This window comes from Gorilla gorilla, chromosome 20 (assembly GCF_029281585.2).
Source record: "Gorilla gorilla gorilla isolate KB3781 chromosome 20, NHGRI_mGorGor1-v2.1_pri, whole genome shotgun sequence".
Taxonomy (NCBI): Eukaryota; Metazoa; Chordata; class Mammalia; order Primates; family Hominidae; genus Gorilla; species Gorilla gorilla.
The window spans coordinates 42550664-42557119 of record NC_073244.2 but is presented as its reverse complement, the minus strand read 5'-3'; the positions used below and the strand labels follow the sequence as shown (position 1 = coordinate 42557119).

The following is a 6456-nucleotide window of genomic DNA, read 5'->3' as shown; positions in this document are numbered from 1 at the left end:
ATTGAGCTCTTGGATCTGAGGTTTTATATTTTTGACTTAATTTGAGATATTTTCAGTCATTATTTCCTCAAATATTTTTATCTGTACACTATTTTCCTCATCTTCTTTTGGGATTTATGTTTCACATATTTTAGAATACCTGATATTGAGTTCCAAGTTACAGAAGCTCTTTTCATTTCTTATGACAACATGCCCTATACCCAATGTAATTATTGAAGAAAATTCAATGTTTGCATAGTACGTAATAGTATGAATGTGTAATAATTTACTTATTATAATAAGAAGCTTCCAACATTGATCCCCCAAATCTCACCTCCTGGTATTCCCACTTGTATGGAATCCCTTCCTCTTGAGTGGGGGCTGGACCTAGCAACTTGCTTCTAATGAGTAGAACACAGAAAAATGAATGGGAAATCACTTCTATGATTAGATTATGAAACACTGCTAGCAGTCTCTTGCACTCTCTGTCTCGCTCGTTATGACAATGTAAGCTGCAATGTGGAGAGGCCCACATAGCAATAAACGGAAGGAAGACTCTTAAAACAGCCAGAGAGTAACTGAGACCTTTGGAACTGAATCCTACCAACAACCATATAAATGAGCTTGGATGTAGATTCTTCTTCAGTTGAACCTTCAGAGAAAACCCCAGCCTCAGCTGCCACCTGAGAGCAGTCTTGTGAGAGGCCCCATTTAGAGATCCCAGAAGAGCAACACCCAGATATCACATACATTGTGATATAATAAATCATTACACTTTGGAATTACACTTTGGAATTATTGAGTCATTACACTTTGGAATAATTTGTTACACAGCAATAGATAACAAATACGTTTTTTCTATCTACTATTTTTGGACATGCCTCTTTCCTCTTTTATTTGCTGTTATAAGTATTACTGCATTAAACAGCCTGGAGAATATAACTTCATCTTCAGAAACTTATTTACACAAGTGGCATTGGTAAGTCAAAAAGTATGAGCAGGCCTCAGTTTGGTAGTGCATATAATAAAAGTTTGGAATAATACAAAGAAGATTAACATGGCCTCTACACAAAGATAATATGCAAATTCACGAAGTGATCCATATTTTTTTTTACAAAGGCTTAAAACCCATTCAGTGGATGAAGGACAGTGTTTTCACCAAGTGGTGTTCTGTATCTTGACTGTGGTTGTAAATATTAATACATGAACCTACACATGGGATTAAGTTGTACAGAACTACACATGGGATTAAGTTGTACAGAACTACACACACACACACACACACACACACACACACACACCAATGAGCGTACGTAAAACTGGAGACATCTGAATGAGGGTGCTGAGTTGTATCAATGTCAGTATGAGGTTGTGAAATTATACTGTGGTTTTTAAGATGCTATCATTGGGGGAAACTAGGAAAAGAGTGTATATGATCTATGATCATTCTGTATTATTCCTTCCAACTAAATGTGAATCTGTAATTATCTCAATAAACATTGTAATTTTTAAGTGAGATGAGCATTTTTATTACTTACTATTTATTTATTCATTTATTTATTTTTCTTGATTATAGAGATGGGGGAATCTCACTGTGTTTCCCAGGCTGGTCTCAAACTCCTGGGCTCAAGTGATCTTCCCACCTCAGCCTCCCAAAGTGCTGGGATTACTGGCATGAACCACCATGCCCGGCCAAGATCAGCATTTTTATAATTTCAAAATACATTAACACATTTCACTCCAAGAAGAGCATAATGTAGAATTCTACTCACCATATGAATGAGCTAGTTAATGAGCATGCTCACTATTGTGGATTTATTAATTTTTGGCTCATTACAGTATGATAGGGAATTCTGTGAAATCAGGAATAAGGAAGATAAAGTGAGTTTTTTAATTATTATTTTTAAGAGGATATTTCTGTATTGCCCAGGCTGGAATGCAGTGGCTTGATCATAGCTGACTGTAACTTTGAACTCCTGGGCTGAAGCTATCCTCCTGTCTCAGCCTCCCAAGTAGCTAGGACTACAGGCATGCTCTACTACGCCTGGCTAATTTTTAAATTCTTTGTCAGGGTGGGGTCCCACTATGTAGCTCAGGCTGGTCTCGAACTCCTAGCCTTAACTGATCTTCCCATCTTGGCCTCCCAAAGAACTGGGATTATATGTGTGAGCCACTGTGCCCTGACAATTGTTTTATACTGATAAGAAATTTACTTAACCAAGAATATATAAGAATCAACATAATTCCTATATAATTAATGAACTCCTACTTCCTTGTGCAATGTGGCACAAAAATATATCAAGTAAAACAACATGACAGGCCGGGCACGGTGGCTGAAGCCTGTAATCCTAGCACTTTGGGAGACCAAGGCCGGTGGATCACCTGAGGTCAGGAGTTTGAGACCAGCCTGGCAAACATGGCAAAACCCTGTCTCTACAAAAATACAAAAAAATTAGCCTGGCGTGATGGTGGGAACCTGTAATCCCAGCTACTCAGGAGGCTGAGGCAGGAGAATCACTTGAACCCAGGAGGCAGAGGTTGCAGTGAGCTAAGATCGTGGCACTGCACTCCAGCCTGGGTGACAGGATCCATCTCAAAAAACAATAAAAACAACAACAACAAACAAAAACTATATGACAATAATGTGACATTCTCCTCTCAGAACGTAACGGATCAGGCAGATAATAAACATAGATAAAATTTAAAAACATTACAGACAAGGTTGATTCCCTATCTAAATATAAATCTACATATATCTGCGTCTATATAGTTATATCAAACAATAAAACTGAACAGTCTTCAAATATCCATGGGATAATGAGAATTCCACACCCAGACACCCACGCACATAGCTTTAAAAATCCTAAAGAATAGGACTAATTTCAAATTCCATGACCCCAATATAGTAGAAGTAGAAAAAAAGGAAAATCTTAGGCAGAAAATTTAACCCAATTACAATTTAAAGATACATTCTAAATACTTGTGAATTAATTAGGGAAACAAAACTGAACTTCTTCCTCATTTATAAACACTAAACATTGAAGATAAATGATGGAAACATTCCATGGAAGAGGCTAGAAAATGAATAAGACATTTCTTTTTAAAAAATCCTGTGGTGGATTGCAAAACTGGAGGCAAATTATCCCTCCTGCTGGTGTCTAAGCTCTCCAAGCTCTTAGCATCATCAAGCTCCCACACTGACTCTGAGCTTGGCCTTGGGACCTGCTTTAGCCAATGGGGCAGTTGAAAACATACCACAGGCAGACTTGAAAAGCATGTGCACATTCTATTTCACTCTCTTGTTGTGGTCACCATGTGGAGAAGCCAGGGTTAAGCTGTTGCTTGGTGAGAGGTATGTGGCCCCATTACCCTTGTCACCCTGGCCAACGGCCTGCCAGCTGCCAGTTGTATGACTGAGGGCATCTGAGTTCTTCTAGCCACCAGCCCACTCACCGGCTGATCTTGGATGCCTGAGTGAGCCTAGCAATGATTAGCTGAGGCTGCCTGAACCACTCAGCCCACCCACAGAGTCGTGAGCTAACTAAATAGTGGCTGTTTTTAAGCTGCTGAGTTTTGGGGGTGGTTTGTTACACAGCAAAAGCTGTGGCATGAAAACATAAGGTTAAGACAAAGAGGCAGTTGTTGCACAAAGTTACAAGTTGTGTCACTGCTCTCCCATCATCTGTGCTAATGAAATAAAGTAAGTGCCAGGCAAGCGATCTATAGTGGTGTGGCTGGAGCCGCAGAATTCTAAGAAGGTGTACAGAGCTTGGCTGAGAGCAGAGGATATCCCCCAAGCCTGGGCTCTGGGCAAGCATTTCCCCTTCCCTCTGCACCTAGGCATAGAATTCACCCTAGCGACACAGGTCTGTTCCACACCAGGTCATGAGCCACTTTGTCTGAAACCGGGAGAATCAATAAGGCAATCCTCATAAGCCTCATGGCCCTCACTCGTGGGTCAGGGCTGTGGGTTCTCAATGCAGTGAATTCTATAGCTAAGTGGACACCGGTCAGGCAAAGAAAGCAGCCTTTGCAGTGAGAAGCTGGGCTGAACCACAAGTCGGTCAGTGCAGACTGCAGGGCCAGGCAGCGCACACAGCGTAGGTCCTCTGCACATGTTTGAATGAAGGTGTACACATTGTTAACATAAGGTGCACACAGGTGTGGTGACACTCCTGTGTCTGGGATTATCCTGTGGGTGATTCTTCAGGTTTCCCTGGGCAGAGGAACCTGGAATCCTTAGCAGATGGGGTTGCCCAGCCGGCTGGCTTAGTCTCAAGCCATCTGAACGGAAGTCAAGGATTTCTGCAGGGACCTGTTCTTCCACAGGTGTTCCTGCAGCATCGTAAACAAGATGGAAGGGACAAGCCACATCTGTCTGTTTGCAATAAAAACAAACCCTTAAGAACAGACAAGATGGCACAGAGGCACCACATCTGTCGCAAGGGGACCAGCGGCCGCTGGCAGTTTTTATTTGGCTTTGTTTGTGCAGCTGGGAGGCGGGCCTGGTGGGAGATGGCAGGGTTTGTCTTCCGAGTCCCAGAAGCAAAGGAGCAATTAGAATCCTGTCTGGCCCTGCAGGGTCAGGAGCTGCACCATTCCTTTCCAAGGGGGCTGGTAACCTCTCTCTGGCCTGCAATGATCACTCAGCCCATATGCACGGTCCCCAGGGCACCCCCTGCCCATGCGTCCACATCTTCATGTGCTTAAGAAATTGGGAAAGACAACAGGAATCCAAAGAGAGGGTGGTACATGCAACATTCAACAGCCAAAAATTCTCATTGCCAAAAATGCCCATTTAGATCTAATTTAGAATGTAAAACTAAAATGTCTTTTTTTTTTTTTTTTTTTTAATAGGGTCTTGCTCTGTTGTGGTCTGGGCTGCAGTGCAATGGCATGCTCACAGCTCACTGCAGTCTCGACTTCCTGGGCTCCTGCGATCCTCCTGCCTCAGCCTCTCGAGAAGCTAGGACCACCATGCTCAACTAATTTTTAAAATTTTTGTGGAGGCCGGGCGTGGTGGCTTATGCCTGTAATCCCAGCACTTTGGGAGGCCAAAGCAGGCAGATCACGGGGTCAAGAGATCGAGACCATCCTGGCTAACACTGTGAAACCTTGTCTCTTCTAAAAATACGAAAAATTAGCTGGGCGTGGTGGCGGGCGCCTGTAGTCCCAGCTGCTGGGAGGCTGAGGCAGAAGAATGGCGTGAACCTGGGAGGCAGAGCTTGCAGTGAGCTGAGATCACTCCACTGCACTCCAGCCTGGGCGACAGAGCGAGACTCTGTCTCAAAAAAAAAAAAAAAAAAAAAAAAAAAAAAAAAAAAAAAAATTTGTGGAGACAGGGTCTCACCATGTTGCGCAGACCAGTCTTGAATTCCTGGCCTCAAGAGATCCTCCCACTTCAGCCACCCAAAATGTTGGAATTACAGGCATAAGCCACTGCACCCAGCTGTGTTCTTGACTTTATAATTGGGAAGTTCTGGATACATTCACCAAAGCTGAAGTTTTCTCCTTTGTCCGGGGCCCCGGCTTTGTGCTCCCCTTCTCCTGCTGGATCTCTCACCCCTGCATGACCCAGTGGTTTGTAAATGGCAAGCTCCAAGGGGCCAGGACTCAGTGTGGCTCATTTTTGTGTCCCCAGCTCCAGAAAAGGCCTGGCACACTATAGTCCCCAAGTCATTCACTCATAGTAACTCAGTGGTCAGTAAGGTCACTTCTAGGTGATTTCTAGAGATTCCTCCAGGTGGTCAGTCTATTCTGCAAGGTCTTTGGATTCCTCAAAAACCTGCACTGGTGAATCTCTGCAGCATGGGATTTGGGGAAGTCCCACAGGGTGATTGACACAGCCTTTGCCACTTTTTAGGTTTTTGATTCTTATAATTGATGTTGAGTTCCAAGGCTTCAAAGTCAGGATGAGACCGGGCATGGCGGCTCACCCTTGTAATCCCAGCACTTTGGGAGGTTGAGGCGGGAGGATTGCTTGAGCCCAGAGGTTTGAGTCTAGCCTAGGCAACATAGTGAGACCCCATCTGTACATACACTCACACACAATAGCCAGGCATGATGGTGTGTGCCTGTAGTCCCAGCACTTTTGGAGGCTGAGGAGAGAGAATTGCTTGAGCCCAGAAGTTCGAGACCAGCTGGGGCAGCATAGTGAGACACTGTCTCTACAAAAAATAAAATAAAATAAATTAGCCAGGAGTGATCACATACACCTGTAGTCCGAGCTACTCTGGAGGCTGATGGAGGAGGGCGGCTTGAGCCCAGGAGTTGGAGGCTGCAGTGAGCCATGATGAGTCCAGCCTGGGTGACAGAGTGAGACCCTGTCTCAAGAGAAAAAAGAAAAAAAAGAAAAAAAAGTCAGGATGGGCAATAGTAAGAATGAATAAATAAACAGGTAACTTAGAGTGTTGCTGGATGAGTTGGGAGTGTGCTGCTATCACCCTGCGCATGCTGCCCTCCCTGGTCCCAGGAACA

At 43.8% G+C, this 6456-nt stretch overlaps 1 non-coding gene across 1 annotated transcript; it reads left to right on the top strand.

Moving 5' to 3' along the window:
• The first annotated feature begins 980 nt into the window (after positions 1-980).
• On the top strand, positions 981-1088 carry LOC115931675 (U6 spliceosomal RNA). The gene has a single exon (XR_004068122.1). It is a non-coding gene; the product is annotated as a U6 spliceosomal RNA (small nuclear RNA).
• Positions 1089-6456: the final 5368 nt, after the last annotated feature.